The sequence below is a fragment of the Lycorma delicatula genome, chromosome 10 (assembly GCF_047948215.1).
Source record: "Lycorma delicatula isolate Av1 chromosome 10, ASM4794821v1, whole genome shotgun sequence".
NCBI classification, from domain to species: domain Eukaryota; kingdom Metazoa; phylum Arthropoda; class Insecta; order Hemiptera; family Fulgoridae; genus Lycorma; species Lycorma delicatula.
Window position 1 is genome coordinate 20,727,037 of NC_134464.1, and position 24,345 is coordinate 20,751,381.

Here is a 24,345-nt window from a genome sequence, read left to right on the forward strand (position 1 = left end):
AGGTGTTTTTATATACTCTTATATTTAAAAGCCACTGTTCTCAGAAATTTCTTGGGAAGAAATAAAAAAAAGTTACATTAAAAAGTGTTATATTTTATTCCCCAGATGTGTTAAGTTTTATATCTGAGATGTGAAACATCTGTTAAAAGTCTGTTAATTTTAAACACGCGTTTGGAGATGTTGGTGCGATTATGAACAGATTTTTTTTGAGTGACAAGAAATTTTACACTGAAGTAATTTCTTCATTTCGTTTAGTGTTGGGGCATAAATTTTTGTCTTATCTTAATTGAAATAAATGCTTTTGTTATTTGATTGTATTAATGCTTTTCTGTATTGTTACTGATATTGTGGTAGACAATTGTGCAATTTGTCGTAATCACATCATGGATTTATGCATAGAATGTCAGGCAAATCAGGCTTCAGCAACAAGTGAAGAATGCAATGTCGCTTGGGGTGTTTGCAATGTAAGTCTATTTTCAAGTAAATAATTGTGCATTTAATTATGTATTACAATTACTGTAATGTCCAACTTGATGGATTATAGTGGAACTTGAAAAGTTACTGATTTTTAGTGGAAATATGTAATAAACTCAAAATTTAATCATTTTTTACAAACTTGAGAGTTTATGCTGTTTTTAAACGACTCAGAAGGAATGGGGATGAATAGTTTGAAAATTTACGTAGTGTAATCCTTTTTAATGAAAATTACTTAGCCTGAAATGTATATCTATTTTTATAAACATGACAAAAATGTTATTAATGATTATAAAGTTTTAAACAGATTATTTTTGCAATTTTACTATTTTAATGAATATTGTTTTTTTTGTACCTCATTCAATTATGTCATTGTCATTGTCCATTCAAAATGGATACATATAAATAAAATATAAATATGGATATATATTTATAAGTGACAAATGAAGAGGTATTGCGGCAAATAGATGAAGAAAGAAGCATTTGGAAAAATATAGTTAAAAGAAGAGACAGACTTAATAGGCCACATACTAAGGCATCCTGGAATAGTCGCTTTAATATTGGAAGGACAGGTAGAAGGAAAAAAATTGTGTAGGCAGGCCACGTTTGGAATATGTAAAACAAATTGTTAGGGATGTAGGATGTAGAGGGTATACTGAAATGAAACGACCAGCACTAGATAGGGAATCTTGGAGAGCTGCATCAAACCAGTCAAATGACTGAAGACAAAAAAAAATATATATATTGATTTATTATTAATTATTAACCTCTGATTGTAAAAAAGGTTTTACAATAAATAATAATTCAATAATAATAAAAAAATATATGAAAATTATCAGAAGTTATTAATGAAACAGGATTTTATGTACTTTTCATTAAAAAAAAAAATATGTAAGTAATTTAATAGGCGTACAAGGAAGTCATGTGATGCCCATATCAGATTTTTTTTAAATGAGGGAAGTTCTTGGCCCTGGCATTTTGGCAAGCCTTAAGACTGATTGCCACAAGTCTTTAACGTTTAATTATGGAAAAGCTTTTTTGTTGCCTGTGAAAGCAGTATCAATAATGAACAAAGAAATTTTACAGTGGCGATCTGGAATTAGCTTTAATGAAGATGCTGATATGTTCCTATCATAAAGCTGATTTGCGGATGAAGTTTGAATTCCTACTTTAGGACTGCTGTAATCCATTTGAAAAAGTGTTGTACAAAGCCAGAAAATGATTGTGGCCTATTTATATTGATTCTGCTGACCAATTAAAAGCTCTAACAAATTATGACCTTCAAGCCAGGTCAAAAGTTATGCCCATGATGTTTGCAAGAATTGGCTCAAAAAGAAATTCAGCCAAAGCGTGATCAACCAGAATCAGAATCTAGTGATGTGGAAATGCTAGAAGCTTCTGGAAGAATGGATACCTCACAGTCACCACTTGGAATCTCTCCTTTGAAGCTGAAAAAGTCAGAAAAGGAATTCAAAAGGCTACCTGAAGCAGAATTTAAGAAGAGCGCAAGATGCTTTTGCTATTATTGTAGCAGTTGCTGCTGCTGTTGGTTTGAGTGTTAATAATAAGCATTGTCAAGGATATAACGATCTGGTTATTCTGATTGAAGAGCTCAATGCCAAACTTTTGTTCTCAGCTTGCCCACAAGTTCATATTTTGACATTGGCACCTAGTAGCTGGAGTATGGGGAAAACAGCTGATAAATTCCAGGTTTCAATGTGAATGGTGAAGCAGGCCAGGAAGCTAAAATCTGAAGTTGGTATTTTGGCGACACCAGAAAAAAAATGGAGGAAAAAAATTGAAGGATCATATTAGACGACGAGTCCTCAAAATTTTTTTGAAGATGATGAATTTTCCTGAATCTGTCCAGGAAAGAAAGATTTTGTTTCAGTTAGGAATGGTGAAAAAATCCACAGCAGAAATGTCTTCTTCTGTGCAATTTAAAAGAGATGTTCATCGCTTACTGCATACATTATGGCTATGAAATTGGCTTCTTAAAATTTTGTGAACTTAGGCCAAAGTGATGCATTACAGTTAGTGCTGCTGGCACACATTCAGTTTGTGTTTGTACCATTCATCAAAAGCTCATGATAGCTGCAATATTCAAGGATGACTACAAGGTATTAATTGAGAAAACTTTGTGCAGCTTAGAATCTAAGGATTGCATGCTATAATATTGTTAACAGTGTCCTGGTAAAACTGGATTGGATGATGAATCCTATTTATTAGATGAACTTAAAGATTATGACTTTGAGGAACTAATCGAACATAAGCAGTGGATTCATACAGATAAAACACATTGGAGAAGCAACAGTCGACAATGGAAAATTTTATTAAGGAGATTTTCTTAAAGGTTTTTTTGCTTGATTAGCCACCATTTTCTTTGTAAACATCAAAGTTCATATTTAAAACAACTGAAGAAAAATTTAAATGATAATCATACCATTATCCTGATTGATTTTGCTGAGAACTATTTGTTTGTTGTGCAAGATGCTGTACAGGGATTTCATTGGGAAAACAGCCAAGCTACACTGCATCCATTCATGGTTTATTACATTAAAAATGAGCTTCAAAATCTTCGCATTTGCATGGTCAGTGATTGTCTGTGCCATGATATCATTGCTGTTCATGTATTTTTGATTGAATTGATCAAATACTTGAAGGCAGTGACTTAAATAAAGCATATACGCTACTTTAGTAATGGTTCAGCTGCTCAATAAAAGAATTTTATCAATTTGTGCCACTCTGAAGAAGACTTTGGGATAACAGCTGAGTGGATCATTTTTGGTACTAGCCACGGAAAATCACCTTGTGATGGAATTGGTGGTACTACAAAACAATTAACAGTATGTGCTAGTCTTCAACGACCTATAGAAAACCAGATATTGACACAGAGACTTATTTGAATTTTATAAAGAAAATATACAAGAGAAGAAGTTGAGAGAATCCGATTTGAACAGGAAAGCCGGTTTAGTAGTGGTCACACAATTGCTGGAACAAGAAAGAACCATCAGTTATGCCAGTTAACAAGCTAAAATCCAACTCGGCAGAGCCTCAAGTGATACTTCGGTATTTGAAACTCATAAACCTACTTAAGGCTTATCACTTAACAGCTTGCAAGCAGGCCAATATGTGGCTTGCATGTATGACAGTACTTGGTGGATTGGAAATATATGTGATACATCTTTTGAAGTACATGATGCTCTCATTAGTTTTATGCACCCTCATGGTGCAGTTCGTTCTTATCATTGGGCTCCTAAAAAGGACACTTGCTGGATTCCAGAACAGTACATTTTTTCTACTCTTGAAGTACCATCAATGACACCATCAGGGCAACAATATATATATATATATATATATATCTCCAGAATACATCCGTCTATGATTGAGAAACAATTTAAGCTGAAGTGGAATTAAAAGTACTGTGCTCAAAAATTTCTGACTACAGATATTTTTATTTTATTTGAAAGCTACTATGTTCTATAATATTGTAATACTTTATTGCACTCTGTTATAACTACTGCGACTATATTTCATTTTGTTTGTGATTTTAGTATTTTTGTGCATTTGTAATAAGTATTTTTTTTAAATGTGCATGCCGTAGCAGATACAATTAGTTGAAACTGTCTCCTTAGCATTCAATTGGAGGCAAGGTACAGCTAATACAGTTAACAACTTTGTATTAACAGGCAGAAAAACAGATATTAATTAATAAAAAATTACTTTATACCTGACAGTATTCATTTAATCCATAAACATTGTGGGAAACCTGTTCCTTGTGTGATAGATATATTATCTTTCAACTTTTTTTTCCGCCACTTATAAGGTGTGGGTCAAAAAACAAACTACATGGCTTTTTTAGTTTAAAAGTTGCTCTTTCCAACTATTATAAAACAAAATTTAAGAAGGTGTGTATATCTGAGATATAAGTTTTCAAATGTAGGTAAAAAATCAAGCTAAAACATTTTTGACCAAATTTGATGATGAATCTCTCATAAAAGACATAAATCTCCAGTTGTTTTGAAACTTTAGGATGTTACACACAGTTATGCATTTTTTCAGGTTACAAAGTCTTGTTTCGATTAGTACTAGATAAGGAATTATATAAGCTTAAACTTTGACTTACAAAATGTTACAACATTTTAGCTGAGTTTCAGCTGCTATATCTCAAAACCAGGTGCCAAAAGAAACTTGTGAATAACATATTTGAATTCAGCATAAAATGTAAACGTATTAAAACTCAAACCTATAGCTGTATTGTTGCCTTCAAAATTATAAGACAAAGTTAGAATTTTTTGCATGTATGTGCGAACTACCAGTAAAACGTACCCTTTTTTCAATAAATCACAGAAAATCAGCAATAGCAGATAAAGAGCTATAATTTAGTAAAATTGCATTTAAGACCACAGCAAATGTCTTCGCAAAATTTGATGAAGCTTGGACCTCTGGTCCATTTGTCATGGAATGACCCACTTTGCAAAATATGTTTTATTAACTAAAATATGAAAGTATCCCATTGTAAACAAAATGACACTTCAATTGTTCTATGAACAATTTTAAAACAGCTGAGTTACATTAGAAATTATTAGTGATTTTTAATGTTTACTGAAAAACAATCTACTCCGAACAAATAATTTTGTACAGCTATAGTCTCCTCAACTCTACTTTTTTTTACATTAAGTACTAGTTTGCATAAATGCTTTAATATTATACCTCAAAAATGTTATTTTTTAAAATAATATATATTCAGATATATACATATGTATTCAGATTTGTTGGAAGAAAGTTGAGGACCTCATTTTCTGTGGAATGTTTATTCAACTTGTAAATGAATAAGTTTTATTTTAAAGAAAATCCAGTAGTTGATTAAAAGTTATTCACATCAGTTCATGTAGTATTCATTTACATATAGAATTTTTTATTGCTTTTGTTGAAATTAATCAAAACAATTGCACACCTCTGATTTTCTGTACAGCTTTTTTTTAGATTATAATATTATTCATACCTCCTTTAGTGTATTTAATACTTTATTAATCATATTTCTTTTAATTATATTAGGGATTGCAAATAAAATTTTGTTTAATATGTGAATATATTTCTTTTTTATGGTTTAGAGAGTTCATTTTTGTTCTGTTTCATTTATGTTAACATAAAACTTGTAATATTTTTCATTAATCAGTAATATATTAGTGTTTTTATAACTATTTATGTTAATTTAATATTACATTAAACCAGTTTCTTCTATATTTAATTTCATAAAATAAATCTGATGCACGTATGAAATCAAAAAAGTACAATCATTTTCTGTGTAACATTGGTTAATAACCATGTAGAATACATTCTTCTCGGTCAGTGTAGTTTTTGAACAAGTAGATTGCAATTAGGAAAAAATAAACAAAAAAGTTAAATTTTTATTTAATTATCTGTGGCCATGAAGACAGTAAAGTACTGTTATAATTAAGCTGCTGAACACAAGGGAAATTAATTAACGCTGGCTTAGGCAGCAAACAATCTGCAGCATAAAAGGAAAAAAGAAGGTAGCTTATTGGTGGTAACCTTATAGTTCAGCAGAAATGAATTTCAAAATCAATGTTATAAAAGTTTTGTTTTATTTTTATATCATGTTTTCTTTATCATTAGATAAATTGAGTTTTTTTGTATATAACGTAGTATAAATATAATTAAATAATAATCATTATTTGATGTACATCTTCTTTTTTTTTTACAGACAAGGAGTTGGGCAAGCAACTGGAAAACTGGCTGAATGCTGCGGAACTGACACACGGCCCAGCTCGTGCAATTATTGCCCCGTGAGTTGTGTAGCTGTAGTTATCTGGACTGGTTAACTGGCTAGTAAGTAGGATTAGGTTTCTTGGTGTAAAAAAAATGAATTTACTAAACATTGCGAAAAAAGAGGGACAAACAGTGCTTTACCGTGGTTAAAATTCATGTAAAAAAGGTATTTATAGGTGAATAGTATGCTGTAGTTCTTTATTTTTCATCATCTTAGTCCTTGCCATGATTTTAATATTTCTTTTATAGTTAAAGATTGATAATATTTGAAGGTGTGCAATTTCTCATGTGTTGTTTTATACAGCCATGCTTTTTTTTATTCCTATTATATTAATAATAAAAAAATTATGTTAAATTGTAAAACCAATAAAATTTCATGTTTATAAATCTTGGAATGCTTGTTCTTTACTTCCTTGAATAAAGTAAAGGAAGTATTATAATTGCGAAAAATTTCAGTTTTCAGATTTCAACGGATATATCCATTTTGACTATCCCTGAATCCATTTTGACTAGTTTCGGCATGACAAACAAAATTTGGATTTTGGACTTTTTCTTAACTGCAGTAGTAAGCCCTCATTGAGAGCATTTTAATGATATATCATCATAAGTGTACTTATTTTCTTGGTTCCAGAGTTATAGCCAAATAAAATTTTAATTGATGAAATATTTGGATCTTACAAGGGGAAGCACATCGGTTCAAATCTGACTTTATTTCCTTCTTTTTTTTTATATAACTTTTATTTTTTTAATTTAAATTTATTGATTTATTAATAATTATTAACCTCTGATTGTAAAAAAAAAAAACTTTTACAGTAAATAATAATTCACTAATAAGTCATTAGTAAAATAAAATTTTAATGTACTTTTCATTTAAAAAAAATGTGTTTATGTAATTTAATAGGCGTACAAACAAGTTATGTGGTGTACATCAGATTTTTTTACTTATTGAAGTTATTTTTAGTTCTTATTTCATAGAATAATTTGAAACACTGAATGATTTCTAAGAAAGCTGAAAAAGATCCAACACAGATTTTATATCTAAATATTTTTTCTGATGCTCTGAATATTTCTTCGGATTTTATATTGTAATAGTTTTTCTGATGCTCTGAATATTTCTTCTTCCATCTTGTTTATAGGTTTAGTTTTGATATTTTATATTTAATTTAGATTTCTTGTTATTTTTGTAGAATTGGTTTTCTTTATGGTTGGAATTTAGGGAATTGAATGAAATTTTTCATTCTCATTTCTTCTCATATATACAGATTTTTATATATTAATTTCTGATTGTTACACCCAAGCTACTTTTGTATGTTCATTTGAAGTACAAGTCCCGCTTTTAGGATAGTAAAACTAATAAGTAAATCAAATTTTTATTCCACTTATTTGATAATGAGATTTTAGCAAAGTAAAATTTCTTATTAGATGAAAACCATTAAAAAATTAAATTTTTGTTTTGTATTTCTACTAATTGTTATCTAAAATACATTAGTATAAACTGAATATAAATTTATTTTTCTGATTTAATTCTTATGCAATTTCCAGTAGTTTTATTTGGAAGAGCAAGTAATGATTTTAAAAATTAGCTTCAATATTAATTTTCATTAATATTAAATAAATTAAAAAAATATAAGGAAATGTTAAAAAAAGAATTCTAATTGAGATATACTTCTTATAGTAGCACTAAGTAAATGAATTTAACTAATCCTTTGTTTTACAGTGCTGTTTATATAGTGTTGCAGTAATTAACAATGTATGAAAAGGCTTGTCTGCAAAGGAGTTTTTTTTTTTTTTGTATATCAGAGTTCTCTGTTGTACTATTATTTGTTATATTGTAAATATGGTTTTTGTTATAATTAAAGATTTTATTAGTTAGATGATTATTAAAACAGCAAATAGTCTTACAATTTCATTTAGAAGAATCTCATTTTAATATATGTATGGACTAGGTTACATATCATTTTCCAGTTGTTATGTTATAACAATAATTTCTGTTTAGTATTTAATTCTTTTTACCATTCATGGAGTATATGATTCAGTAATGGATATTTTTAATGCTACTATTTATAATACCATCTGATACATATTCCTGGGGTTGCAAAGATAATGAATTCTTTTTACAGAATTAGAGTCATTTTCTTTATGATTTTTGACCGTATGACATTTCATAGTGACAGATTCAGGGTGATATTATGGCAATCCTAAAACTGTATAACATTTAAATTGAAAAATTTAATGTATTTTTATTTGTTTCTGTTTTTGGTTCTTATGCTATATTTTGTCCCGGTCCTATATTTCTGGTCTCAATCATTTTGCATTTCTACTTTTATTTAACTGGAATTTGGAGCCAGCATATCAAGCAAGTTATGCTAAAAAGCATTGTCGAACAACACATCATTAAAGTTAGATACTACTGCAAAAATGTACATAATTAATAACAAAGGCTCAAAGAAAAATTTTACATATAATCAAGAAACTGAATGTTCACAAAATATAACCTATTTATAATGACTTGAAATGACTACAAAATTACTTTAAATAATGAAAAGGATGTCTGTGATTAAGGTTATTAAAAATTTCAATTAATGCATCTGGGCAATTTAGTTAAGTCATTATTTGATTATATTATGCTTGTATGAATTCATGGAATAATTTTTTTTTAAGATTACAGATGTGAGGGTTGTCCAGTAATTAAAATAGACATATATCTTTAGAAAAATTATTTATTCAATGAAAGTAACGCATGTTTTCAACATCATCAGCTAAATTTGGACACTTGTCCCATCTTTTTTTATTCTAATTTTAAAGTATTGACCATCCTTGTGTCTTGAGTCATTCGTGTTTTGCTGTCTTTGTAGTTGATTGTTGCCAAACTTATTACTTCATGAAAATGCTTTGAGAGAACCATACAAAAAAAATATCTGATAGTCCCAAGATAGGAATGTAAGGTAGATGTGTCCTCTATCTCTCGACTCAATCTTTGAGTAGCTTTCCATATCTTTTGAACAGTAAGTGAGTGAGTCTTATAATTCGGAAGAATTTTATCTTTTTAGAGAGATGTAGGACTTTCCTCCTTACTGCAGGTTTTACTTTATTTTCTAGCATTTCAATAGTTCTCACTGTTGATGTATGTTATTACAAATAATCACAATAAATTGGGCCTTTATAGTCCCAAAGCACCATTAGCATCATTTACTGGCTGATGGATGCATAGGTTTGAAATATTTTTCTTGGCAAGCAAATTTTGATGTTTTCATTACATATTCTGACATTTGGATTCTGGCTCAAAATTATGAATCCAAGTTTCATCACGAGTTACATGATTTAAAAAAGTATTTCCTTTTGCTAAAAATCATTTAAGTTTCTTACAAGTATGAATTTGGGTGTCTGTAATTTTGTTTTGGAACCCATCTTGAACATATTTTGCAGTAATTTAGCTTATCATGGATAATGGAAAGATCAGTGCTGTGATACTTGCACTATAAATATCAGCAATTTTCCAAATTATTATGCGTCTGTCCTCATGAATAAATCATTAATGAAATTTTGCAAAGCGTCCGTCAAACCTTCCACAGGTCTTCTGCTGTGATGAAAATTGTAATGGCAGTTTAAAGTGTTTAATCCACTTATAAAAATCTGGATGGTTAATACACTTTTTACTATACTGGTTTAACATCTGTGAGTAAATTTCAGCTGATTTTACAACTTCAAAAAATAAAAATCTTAATGCGGCATGCTGTTCTTCCTCATTACAAATTTCAAGCAGACCATACATTTTGAAATAAGCTAAACTATTTTTAATAATGAGAATTCTTTTTAACAGCTGATATTTTAAATCAGTCTCATAGTTGCCAACTTTAACATCAGACAGTTTCAATTTATTTTATTAAATATTTTTTTCTGTTTTTGCCTTTTGTCTCTTTAATTATAGAACAAACTTTGTACTGTTGATAAAATATAATTTTTTATGCGTAAAAGTCATTTCATTCCCTTAACAAAACTCCTTTGTATGAAAATTAAAGTTAAACCTCAAAAACCAGTAATGGGCTGTTTGTAATCGTTGATCAAATTGAATCACTTAAGACTTAACATTGGTTATTAATATAATTTAAAATTTTCCTTCTAGGCTAGGCCTTTTTTTGTGAGGTAAACATCAAAATTTACCATTGTTTTATGAGATATTTACCTTCTTAGGGAGTAATACCTTTTTTAGAGAGAATAATTTCATATTAAATCATCACTTATAAATTAATAATGACAACTAATGGTATCCCTTCTTTCAGGGGATATTAAATGATGAAATTTCTTTTGTAAGCCGTAAAGTATTTGAGGTGCTTATTTAATTTACTATGTAAGTCTTTGTAGGTTTTATATATAGAGAAACAAGTAATAAGAGATTAATATTTTTGTAACTTTACAAATATATTGTTTGTCATACAGTTTGAATGTAGCTTAAAAAAATTAATCTCATGAATAAAATTAGAGAATTCTTAATTTTTCATCAAATAGAATATCTAGTTCTCTATGTTAGTAGTAATAATGGTCATTAATGCCCTCTGCAGGGCAAAGAGTCCTAAACATATCCATCTCTCCATGTAATTTTTTTGTATTATTGCCTTTTTATCATTGCTTTTCAATTGTTTTTATGTTCTTAATTTCTGCTACTCTACTTTCTTCTTCATATCTGTTCTGATCCACTTCAAAAAGCATGCTTTTTCCATTCTTTTGGCAGACTTGTAATTTTTAAAATTTACTTTTAATTGTTGACCAGAGGTATGAACCGTATGTTAGAATCTGTACAATACAACAATAATAGTTCATAGTTATAATAAGTATATTCTTAAAATATTCCAACTACACAACCTTAATGGTCAGTAATAATTCTTGGAAATGAAAACTTATCAATTAATAAATATAGGATTACATGCTTTTAATGTTGATAGTTTTATCTGCAAACTGTTAAATGTGTTATATTGCCTATTTTTGTTAACCGTAGTACTTTTCATTGCTTCTGATTACGCATCATTTAATCATTCCTATTTCTGTAACAGTAGATCATCCCTAAGTTTTAAAAAAGAAAAATAAGTGGGTGATTTAAAGTGATTATTTAACTTAGAATGTATAGTTTTAGGTTCAAAAAAATCTTAGGACTACTATTTTGGTAATAAAATAAGATGTAATAGGTTAGGGCAGTAACAAATAAAACCTCCTTAGGTTGAACTACACGTTAACAAAATTTTTTCCTTAAACTGACATCATTTTAAGCAAAATTTATATAATTATTAAAAACTGGTTTTCTAGTAAGTCTGTGTTTAAAGTTAAGAGATTTCTTGGTTATAAAAAGTTTAATGACTAGTAATTTAGCTTTGGCTTAATATTATTTTGAGTTTTTTATTTATTATGGTGTATAAGTTACATTATTATAAAGCTTATTCAAGTTTTCTGTTACAGGCATGCAGGTTACCAGTATTGTGGCGCTTGTAGTGCCTTTGCTTATCGCCAAATTAGCCCAGTTGTTGTGTAAGTGGTTGTTTCTATAGTTTAATTTATTTTCCTATTATATAAATCCTGCTTAAAAAAATTTGTGTCACTGTATTTTGTTTTAATAATTTCTACCATAAAATTCTCTCTTATGTGGGAAATACGTTTTCAGGAATTTAAAAAACATGATGTATGTTTAATTCTTAAATCGAATAAATATTTTTTTTAAATTTTATTTCAGGCAAAGAGTTTTTATATTGGGTCACACCATGTTCGCCTTGCAGGTTGTGCGCTTTCATCGGCTACCAAGTATCGTACACCCCTCTACGACTTGCGGATAGATACACAAGGTTTGAGATCTTTTTAATTAATCTGCGGTTTGTTTAATTTTTGTAATTCATATAATTTGAGCTGGTGTTATTATTTTTATTATTATAAGCAATTGACAAAGATCTGCTCTTAATATATGTACCGTCTAATTTTGAATTGTGTATTTTATTGAAGCTCTTTAATCTGTCAGAAATAACAAAAAAATTGTAATTAATACATTAATGTTATATAGTAAATAGCAATAAAAAGAAAAAGTTATGTATAAATTTTTTTTACTTTGTTATTGGACTATTCATTGAAATATAGAATCGCTAATTTTTTCCTTTAACATTATTCTTCAGTAATATTTATATTTATTTTTATACAAAAATAAATTGAATTATTAGAACTGTAGAAGAACTAAGTCCTGTGGGTGTCGATCATACCCTGTTAGATTCTCCATGCTGAAAATTCCAGGACCTGAAGCGCCAGTTCATTCTGGTATCTGATAGGACACTGCATATGGATTGACCAGGGAACTCTTTATTAGCTGTTCAATGGCTGGATCATAAGTCTAACGATTGAAATACTTATCAGGTAAAGTCGTTAGTCCATAGAATAGGTTGAATTATTTAGAGGTAGTTAGAGTGAAAAAATGTTTTAGAAAAAGGGTAATGATTAACTTTAAACCAAACGTTCAGGTAAGCAGTTTTCTCCTGGTGTAACAGATCGATTGCAGTTGAGCAACTTAGTTGTTCAGATACAAATAGGATGGAGCTGTGCAGTTTATTCTTTTGAAACATAATTTCTGAAAGGAGATAGTAGATACATATTTCAATGAACTACAGTAAAAACAAACAAAATGTTTATCGCTTTCAGAAAGATGGTGTTGATTGACAGAGAATCTTTGTTTTTAATGATAAATTCAGTTTTATTTCATTAGTTTATATTCAGAGTAGAATTATCTTAAATAGAAAGAAAATTAACAGTGTAGAATAATTTTTTTTGTTGTAGGTATTTTTTTAACAGTGAATAATGATTAATCAGTACTCCTTTTAATGATTACAGTGTATGCTGATTTAGATGCTACAGGTCAATTTGAACGTATGAGTCTTGATGTTGATGAAGATGAACATAGTATTGAAATGCATCTTCCATATATAGCTAAAGTAATGGAAAAGTAAGTATGTAAAGGTTTTTATTGTATACCAAACCATAGAAATATTAAATTAGACCATAATTTTTTCTATAGTATTATTTGTAAAACAGACTGGGTATAATGTTTTAGGTGATTTTCAAATAATATTTAATTGAGGATTACAAAATAAAAAAGATATTTTTCAGGATATAATAATATGATTTTATTAAATAGAAGTAAGTCTTTATTAGCGATCACTGTTGCATATGTAAAAAAAATTATCACTGCTTTTTAAAATTACTTTTTGTAATTGATAAAATGATTTTTTTTTTTTAATGATATTTTTATGGCTGTACAGGTGTATTACATAGCCAGCATCAATGTTTGTTTGTTTTTTAGTTATCTATGTTAAGGGAATTTAAATAAGAAGTACAAATCTGTGGTCTGCATTTTACATATTAAGACCTTTTACTAATAAGATTCTCATGGTAATATTATTGATGATATATGTGAAGTAATGTTTTTAAAAGTTTTTTACATTTGTTTCTTATCTGCTCTAACTTACTTATCACTGTACTCTAATAATTAATGTCGTAAAGGTACTTCAAAATGGAATCGCTGCTAGATTTCCCACAGGAGATTGTCAGTTGGAGGCCTGGATGAAGCAGTTACATTTTAATGCTAATCTGGCTTCTGATATGTTCTGGTTGCTATTCTGCTGGAATGTAATTAATGCTGTCCTTGCAGTCCATGGATGTAACAAGCTACAGTAGATTGATTACATATGTAAGGAATACTGCTATATATGGACCCTAGTCGATAAAGCCACAAGTCAGATTTCTTGTATGTATGAATCTATAAAAAAAGTTGTGCTTGTTTAAATAAAATGTATATAATAATGTATAATGTCAATCCAATGAACTTAAAAATATAAATAGTTAGAAACATATACAATTCTGCCGAATAAGATTAATAATTGTGTATGTTTATGAAGTAAATATTTCTAAGTTTATGTATTTAAAAAGTAAATTTGTTTATTCTAATTTTAAAATTAACTTTTATTAATAACTTGAATTTTTTTCATTTTTCAGTTATAAAGATGCATTTACTATTGTGCCAGTACTTGTAGGATCATTAAGTCCTGATCGTGAAGCTGTCTATGGTCGTATTTTTGCAAGATATTTAGCAGATTCTCAAAATCTTTTTGTGATTTCATCTGATTTTTGTCACTGGGGCCACAGGTTTCGTTATACGTATTATGATCGGTCATGGGGTGATATTTACCAGTCCATTACTAAATTAGATAGATTAGTAAGTTAATACTGTTACTAAGTAGTACAGTTAATTTTTCAGCTTTATATGTAAAGGTTTAATTTATTTTTAATTATATTCTTATTTATAGATATATAGAGAGAGGATTCCATTCGAGTCAATTAGAGGATTGTTTATACATATTAGCATGTATTTATTTTATATTAATAGCATGTTTGGTGATGAGCAAGCCTTGTAATAACTATTTACTCTCAGAAGCTCCCAATTTTTGGGGTATGGAGTGACAATGTAAACTGGCTCAGCCAGTATATATTATATATATATATATATACACACACATTACACATAAAATACTTGCTTCATGTTAATAATATAAAGAATTCCTTACAGGTTACATTTTTTCTCATATTTAAATATACTGGCAGTGATTTTCATGCAGTGTGTGTTAGGTACCAATAATTTTTCTGATTTGAAAAGGCTGATCGGGCTGAGGATGACATAAACTTTCTCTGATGAGGTTTTTCATTGTTTCATTACCTAACCAGCTCCTTTGGTACATGGTAGAAATGTACCAGGAACTCCCTACTATCAACAAGTCTGTAGGAGCCAATTGAAATGTGTATGGTAGAGGGTTAGAGGGAAGGTGGTGTCTGGGAGTAAATAGGCTGTTAGTGAAGTTGACTACTGGGTGTAGATATTGAACTGCTGCGTCCCTTCTTTGTTCATATCATCATTTTAATATCATGATAACTGGTAATACTTATTCAAGGTTGATTACAAATAAAAATTGTTTAGGCATAAAAAGCCTTCTTCAGACTTTTGATGATAGAAATAATGAATTTAGCTGTGGTAATATTAAAGATATTTTCTTTGTTGTCACATTATCGAGGCATATTGAATAAAGGCAATCTCTTCAGAAAGTTGTATCATTTATTATAAATAAGTATGTTAGAGGTGTTCATCAAACTTCAAAAACTTATTACCTGATGGTCGCTGATGGACAGAGTTTCAGTATTTCATCCAAGGGGCTGTGGGTTTGAATCCTGGTCAGATTGCATTTTTCATACCCACGAACCTCCATTCTATATTCCCAACATATAACCATTCTATAACATAACATTGGATTATATCCCATAATTGCTGAGCCCCAAAAATCTGAATTCCAAATGGAGCAAAATTAGTTTTTCATCATCATTGAATTTATCAGAGACAAAAATTTGTAGAGTTAAAATTACAGTATTTGACTAGCATGAAATGAAAAACTACAGTATTTGACTAGCTTGAAATGAATCTTGATGTACTGGGATGGAAATGCTAATTGTTTCCTTTGCTGTATCTTTCCTGCTTTAATAAGTGAAGGTCAATGCATTCTGAATTCTGAATTGCTAGCGTTTCTTGCTCATGAAGATAACATGTTAGAAGCTCCAAAAGTGCCTAAAATGTAGTGAATCAATTGTATAGACAAATTGTACAAATACCAGATGTATTTGAGTTAGGTATCATAGGATATCGCTTTATGATCGGTCACAGAATTTATATATTTGGTCTGCTTCACCAGTACAGTATATTTACTGCTGACTTATACTACCATACCCATTGTCCTTCATCACTTTACAGTAGATTCCACAATATTCTGTTACAGCAATTTAGTAAATACTATACGACCCTTCGTCTTTGGGTCAGCAGTCTGAGGAGGATAATTTGGCAGCCACGTGGTGCATGTTCCATACTGAACTGTTCCGTATGACACATTGACAGTGAAAGCAGTGTTGTGGGTTGTTCTCCAACGAGCCTTGTGTACAAGTTGTTGAATGGTTTCATCAATTTCTGGTGTTGAGCTCATAGGTCTTCTTAATTTTTCATTGTCTTGAATGTTCTTTTGCTTTTGAAGTGTGCGTGCAACTCAGAACACCTTGCATGATTTGTGGCTGCTGCGTCATTTGCAATGTCTCGGTGGCAGATTTGACAAGTTTCACACAAAATTCCATCACTTTGTTGCTCAATCTTGCTGTTCATGTTGGAATTGCAAAAGTGTATTGCATATAGTTACTTATGAAGGTGCAATTAAGGATGAAAAGGAATAATAAAATATTTCTTTTATAAAGGATAAGTCAGTGATGCAGGAGAATTTAAAACTTCTGTAGGTAAGTAAGTTTTTATTTTAACGTGAATATTTCTTACAATCTAGCAGGCATTGTCCCTATTTTTGAAGATATGATTTGAAAAAATTTTCTTAAAACAGTGCTATGACTTGTGGCATCATCTTTCTGGAACCAGGTAATTTGTGGAAACTGAACTAATTCTTACCTCAAAAATGTTGTGACCATGCTTGTGTAATGTGTTGCAGTGTTTCTCTAATAGTTTATTTTTCAAGGAAAAAGAAATGGTCCAATAATGCCAGAAAACAAAAGTGCACATCACTGTGACCTTTGTACTACTCAACAGTTTCTTATGTATCTGAAGTGGGTTTTCAGTGCTCCAATATCAACAATTCTGCTTATTTACAAAGCCATTCAAGTGAAAATGAGCTTCATATGACAGAACGGTGGATTAAGATTTCTTCATCATCTAAATGCTGCAGCATTTCTTGACAAAACATTTACGAGCAACCAAATCAAGGATTAAAAGATGCTTCTTTTAATCTCGTGAGTAATGAATTTCATAGGAATGAAAAATTAAGTCCTTATGTAAGATTCGATGATTCACTGATATAATGCATGCTTAATCAGAACATTTTGCATACATATCACAACATTCAAACTCTTATCAATGTTTTCTGACATTCCAACTTTTTTTGCTACTCTTTATGTTTTAAATTTGATGTGGACTAGTTTCCTCAAACTTTTTAACTCATAAGTTAATTACTTGAACAGACAATATCCACCCATTATGCAGATTATTGATCCTATTTTGAGGTCATTATTTTTATAAAGTGATTTAGCACAGAAAGCATGATGTGCACCTGAACACTGCTTACTGGATGACATTTATTGGCTGATAATATATCATCAAATTTTCACTACTCTCTCCTTAATATCAAATGAATAACTAAGCTTTTAATTTTTTTCACCAAATTGCTCTTTTTTCCTTGAAAAAATGAATTATAATTTAAATAACTTTTGATCCAAAATTAATACCAACAGTATATATATATATATATATATATATATATATAAAACCAACAATAGCCATGTTATTACTTTCCCACCTTTATAGTTATATAATGTACTACAAAAAGGAAAGTATTCTAATTGGGTCAATTTTCTGCATGTCAGGTTAATTTGCAGACAATTCATGATCCCTTCTAATCAAAAAAACACAATTTTAACAGAAAAATTACATTTCTGAATTCCAGAAATGTATATTTATTGACCTGGTCTGGATGAAACGATTTAAATGAAATTTGGGATGGTTTATGTATATATATTTTCTTGAGGGGGGGGGGGGGGGGTTGATGCCATTTAATTATCACAGGGAAACAGGAAGGATTTTTTTTTTTGTATTAGATACAGAAGGTGATTGAAAGTGCTCAGACAAGTTTATCTGAAGAAACACATGCACAATATATAAACTTAATATAGTTTACCATTGCATTTAATCAGACATTTTTCAAACAAATTTTAAAGTTGTAACTTTCTTCGAGACTCAGCCTGATAACAACTGGTAATTTCAGACTCCCACACAGGAAATAGATTGCCATGTATCAGAAATAAGTTTTCAGAGCACTAATATCAATTATTCTGTACATTTGTATAGCCATTCAAGTGAAAATAAGCTTCATCCAACAGAAACATATGGATTAAGTTTTCATCACCATTTAAATTCTGCAACATTTCTTGATAAAAATTCATATGAGCAATCAAATCAGCATCTTCTAATTCCTGAAAAATGAATTTTATTGGCAACTGCTAAATTATACTTTGTTCGAAACTCAATAAGTTGGTCCCCTCTTTCATTCCTTTTGCCCAGCACGTATTCACCCACAATATTTTCTTCCTTATCTTTTCCAATGCTTGCATTCCAATCTCCAATTATTATTAAATTTTCTTTCATTCCCTTTTATGTATTTAACTGGTCTATCAATTTCTTCATATACACACTCTACCTCATCATTATGGGCACTTGTAGGCATATAGATGTTAACAATCATTGTCGGCTTAGGTTTTGATTTTATCCTTATTACAATGAGTCTTAACGCTAAGCTTTTTGAAATACTACACTCTTTTCTCTATCTTCTTGTTCATTACAAAACCTACTCTTGCCTGCCCATTATTTGATACTGAGTTAATTATTCTAAAATCAACTGACCAAAAGTCATTTTCTTATTCCCACCAAACCTCACTAATTTACATTTAACCTATCCATTTCCCTCTTTAAATATTCTAACCTACCAATCTTTCTAACATTTTTTTTTAGATTTCTAACATTCCATGCTCCAACTCGTAGAATGTTATTTTTTAATTTTCCGGTGATCCCTTCCTTAGTAGTCCTCACCCGGAGATCCAAACAGGGGACTAGTTTACCTCTGGAATATTTTACCAAGGAAGGCTCCTCTATTTTTGGTACAAGATGCAGAAAGCTAGATTTTCTTGGAAAAAAACAGCCGTAGTTTTTTATTGCTTTGAGCTGCGCAGTACTCGAAAGATTGAGTGATATTGATATGGCCGTTTAAGTCCTCCTAACCTATGTCCTTAATAACTACTGAAAGAACTGCTGCCCTCTTTCAGGAATCATTCCTTAGTCTGGCTCTCAACAGATACCTCTCCGATATGGTTGCACCTTAAGTCCAGCTGCTCTGTATCACTGAGCACTCAAGCCCCCTCTCCATCAGCAAGGTCTCATGATTCATAGAGGGAGAAATGATAATTAGACATAAAAAATAGTTTATTTTAAATTTACTGAAATGTAATATTATAACATAAAAATTATTCATTCATAAATACAGTTGTAGTGTATAATTATTTAAGAATCAGGTAATGCACCACTTGTGTCCTGATGTGTATAAATGTACAATTTTTTTTTCTCTAGAGCAAACGTCAAAAATTAAAAAAAATTTTAAGTTTCAATACAGTCATCTTACAATTTTGTACATTTAGATAGACTATCAATGTTTTAATACTCTCAGTATAATATGATTTACTCTTGAAAAATCATTATTTGAAATTATCAGGCAAAAAATTTTTTTCTTTATACTTATGAAGAGCCAAGAAAATTAACCATTATTTTTAGTGATAGCATTCTTTTAAAATTAAAAATATTTTACAGCAAACTACAGTTCAGTTTTTTTTATTATTATAAATTACAATCTACCACAAATTTAAAATTGTTTTTAATTTAACTATTTTTCTAAAAATGACAGAGGAACTATTACATGTAAATAAAATAAATCCTCAAATTCCTAATACAAATCTAATAGTATGAGTTGTAGCTGGTGCCTGATGATTCCAGTTGAAATCACAAAAATGTTTTTGTTTGTAATAAGTATATATCGTTAAACTTATTCAAGTAATGGCCAAAATAAATTATTGTAACAAGAAAAAATTGTTTCATGCTATATATGATATTTCAATACTGGCAAAACATACCTACAACAGACAGAAATGCTAACCTTTAGACACAGATGTTCTAGACTAGAAAAATTTTAAAGCTAGTGAATGTTATTTCACTAGTGGAGGGAATGACAGAGTATCCAACAAATTATCATTACTAACAGAGATATTAATTCAAAAAGCAATAATTCCAATTTGAATCATTGGGCTGAATAAGTATGTTCAATTTTAAGTAACTTTTTATTTTAAATAATTATGTATTCATTTTTAATTTGAAAATCGTTGGGATGGTAAACACAAAATGGGCCAAACAGTGTATTAATTTCATCTAGAAATGAAATTAAAATTAGTTTAAAATAAACTGGTATTATTTAATATTGAGTAATTTATATGCAAATTATGAAAGTTAATTTATTAAAAAGTATTTGTTGTATAAATGAATGCTATATCATTTAGTAACTTAGTAAAATTTGTAAATTATTTAAAATATTGTGCATATTCTTATAATATAATTTATTAATGTTGCCTGCACATAGAAAACATTTTTGTATTTTAGTAATTCCTGATAAATATGCCATTTCAATTTTTTTTTACCTTTCTTATCTGTTCAGATTTGACAAATAATTTCAAAAATCGATTATATAAAACTTACAAGATGTCTTTAACCTTGAATTAGGTTATAGGTTATAGTTTATTTTAAAATTTTCTACTGGACTTTATTGCTATTGTAGAAAAGTTACAATCCTTCTTAACAGATTCATGAAATAAACTGCACTTTTAATCTTACTGTGATTATTTACGAATTGGCCATGTGTTAAGAATTTAGTTGATAGAATTGTAGATAAAGTGTAGTGTGTTTCTCACAAACGTTGGTAATATATTGTAACAATTGTACCACTGCTTAGTGTTGTTAACATTCGATTCATGAATTTCCTGCCATAAGTAGTGGTTTTTATATGAAAAAAGGTTTTTTTTAACATTTTAGGAGGTCCTGAGATCTTTATAAGAAATAAAATAACACAATATACTGAATAAAACATGAGGGGCTCTTTCTTCAGTAGTCACTTTTAAGTTTTTTCCCAATTTACTCTTGGGATCAAGATAATGAATTTGTTTATATCAGTTGTCAGGTAATGGGCATACTAATTACAGTTTGGTGCTCTTTATGATCAACTTATAATAAATACTTGCCAATTGTAAAATCTAAAGCTCTTAATTTGGCTTTTGATCACAAAATAGTAACATAAGTTTATTTAACATGACATTGGTTTTCAGAATGCTACTACCTGAGATGTTCATTCAACTATTTACAAAGGCCATTTGGAAAGTTCTCGACCCGACAAAGAAAACACAAGATTTTTCAGAATTTTTTAAAATTTCAATATAGTCATCTTGCAATTCTATACATTTAGATTGACTATCTATGTTTTAATACTCTCAGTATAATATGATTTCTTCAACACTGCAAACTAAGACAAAAATAACTGAGAAGAGAAAATAATCACTGGGAAAGCACTTGCAGCAACAACCCAACACCTGTGTGTGCATTATTACAGTGAAAGAGCATTTTCTTTTTTCCCAGATCTGGACTTAGCCTGAATAGGACAATTTAATTGGTCCAGAACTGAAGTGAAATACTCCCTGGTGATGGACCTGCCTTTTCCAGCACCATGAGATCCAAAAAGAAAACATGTAGTCATGATTTTTCCTGCAGATGGAACAGTTTTGCTTTCTTTGGTGCACTAACACCTGCTCCCATCCAGTCTTTGGTCTCTGGCATTTGATGGTGAGTCCATCTTTCATCTACTGTTATAAAAAAATTTTTGATTTCATTGGTTATAGCAGTTTTTGGGCACCCCAAGCATTCATTATGTTGAACGGATTTATGACCATGTTTAAATTCAGCAGCCCACTTTTTACTGTAAAAAAAGCAGAAGAATCCTTTAAAGTACTATCACAATTTTTGTATGTCTGTTGGGATTCAACTTTTCAAAAGAAAGTACTTTATAACAGCTCAAACTTCAATTTATCCATTTTTCAGAAAATTCAATACTTTGAATTACTCAATTGCCACAAACAAGTAACTAAATGTACAAGTCTGAAACTTCACAAGAAGCCTTAATCATTCAATACTGATATATGATACATATTGTATGAATGCATGCAAAGTATGTTTTTTAAGTAAGTACCATTTCGATATAAAACTGCTGCAGCACAGCTGTTGCTGTTTCAAGCATGTGCCTTGAGTAACTACATCTGTTGGCTTGCTATACATGCCATTATGTTATTGTTAGTATTTATTTACTGTTTACTGTTTGTTTAAAATGTGTATACTATACACAATGCCACTGATTGTAAAATGCTTGTTGATTTTTTGCCTTCGGGTAAAATGATAAATAATGATAATACATATTGTGAGACCTGGATAAACCGAAATATATGGGAATCGTGGTGCTTCATGACAATACTCAGCCACATGTGGCTTATGTCATCCAAGATCTCACTGCATCATTTGACTGGCAACAAACTAATCACCCATATATAGTCCTGACCTGGTGCCCAGTGACTATCACTAGTTCCTGCATTTAAAGCAGCACCTCAGCAGTCAATGACACGACGATGAGTGTCAAAACAGCCGTTCAGCAGTAGTTATCTTCTCAGGTGGTAGATTACTATAAAGCTGGAAAGCAGAAATTGATCACTCAACACAAGTGCCTTAATGTAGGCAGAAATTATGTAGAATTGTAGATACTTCAGGTGAATATGAATATTTTCAAAAAAAATTTGCTTGTTATTTTTTTTATCAAAACTGTACTTACTGAAAATACATGCCTCATGTGTATACAGGTGATATTTAAGTATGGAAACAGCTTTATACTGCATGTCTGAGAGGTATTTGAAGGCAGAAAGAAATTGAAATTGGGTTCTACCTAGTTAAAAAAAAGCATTATGGTGGGTTTTTAATTTTTATCAGCCTAATTGAATCGAACTTAATTTTTTTTAAAAATAGGACATAAGACATGATTTTCATTAAAAATTTTAAAAGAAAAACTGGTAAAACCCATTTTTCTTTTAATGCCTTTATTATTGAGTTATAAGCATTCAAAGTTGCATTGATGGAAAAATCATGTAATCAAAAAAAACCAAGTAAAATGCATTGCATGAACAATTTTATTGCATTTTACATTCATAATGCATACAGTAACGAACTTTAAACATTGCTGCAACATTGATAATAATAAACAATAACTAATAATTAAAAACAGTTAAATATTTAAAGTAAATAATATCAGTTGATATAACCATTTTATATATATATATATATATATAATTTGTACATATATGTATATATATGTATACAATAACAATATATGTTGTACATAAATAAATAATAATGTATGAATATAAAATTCAAATTATTTGCCAATATAGTAGACTTGACAGAAGATATTCTTATCTTATTGAATCATTCTTGTTTATGCATTTTCAGAGGTACTTCCACTGTTAGCAGTTCCTTCAATATAATAAAGATATTAATTTTAAAAAATCCTGTGTAAAGTAAAATAAGAACTTATCTACAACTTTTGGTCTAATGTGTCATGACAGGATTAACGTAACACACCTGTGATGTTTAGTTGATCACACCACTTTCATAATTATTATCAGAAATCAATAAAATAAAATCCATACCATAAGTAAAGAATTTTCCTCCTATTCTTAATATTTTGGAATATCTTTATTATCTTTTTAATAATAAAAATGTACAAAAATGAATTTCAAAAATATAAATGGAGAGAAATAATAAAAAAAAATGAATTTTAAATTGTTTCACTTCCTGAAATCTCACTAGCACTTATTTTATAAGGGCATGAAGTTTATGGTAATTCGGGTGAAAAAATGACATGTAAAGCTCTGTTGTCAGTTTCACCTTGAATTACTAAATTGAACCATGCAAGTCCTAATGCTGGTACTAATATTGATCTACAATTGTTGTCTTGTTGGATGAGAGAACTAACCTGTGAAATAAACAATTTTTATTATCAATTTATTTTAAAAAGGAGATCCACTGAAGAGCATGATGAAATGAAAAAAGACTAAAATTATAAAATATTCTATAACTTGCTTCCAAAATACTGGAAATTATCTTTTAAAGCCTTTTCAAATCTAATTAGAAACATCTTCACTGAAATTACTACTGGTATAGTAAATAGTATCTAGTTTAAAGGGATTAGAAAGCACACCTGAATGTAACTGAATAATGTATTTGATCTATCTTAAGTTCACTGAAGTTTATTTCAGATCTTGTGGCTTTGTAAATTTCATATTGCTATA

General features: G+C 29.5%; 1 pseudogene; it reads left to right on the forward strand.

Moving 5' to 3' along the window:
- Positions 1 to 383: 383 nt before the first annotated feature.
- LOC142331674 (protein MEMO1-like) lies at positions 384 to 18,356 on the forward strand (annotated as a pseudogene).
- Positions 18,357 to 24,345: the final 5,989 nt, after the last annotated feature.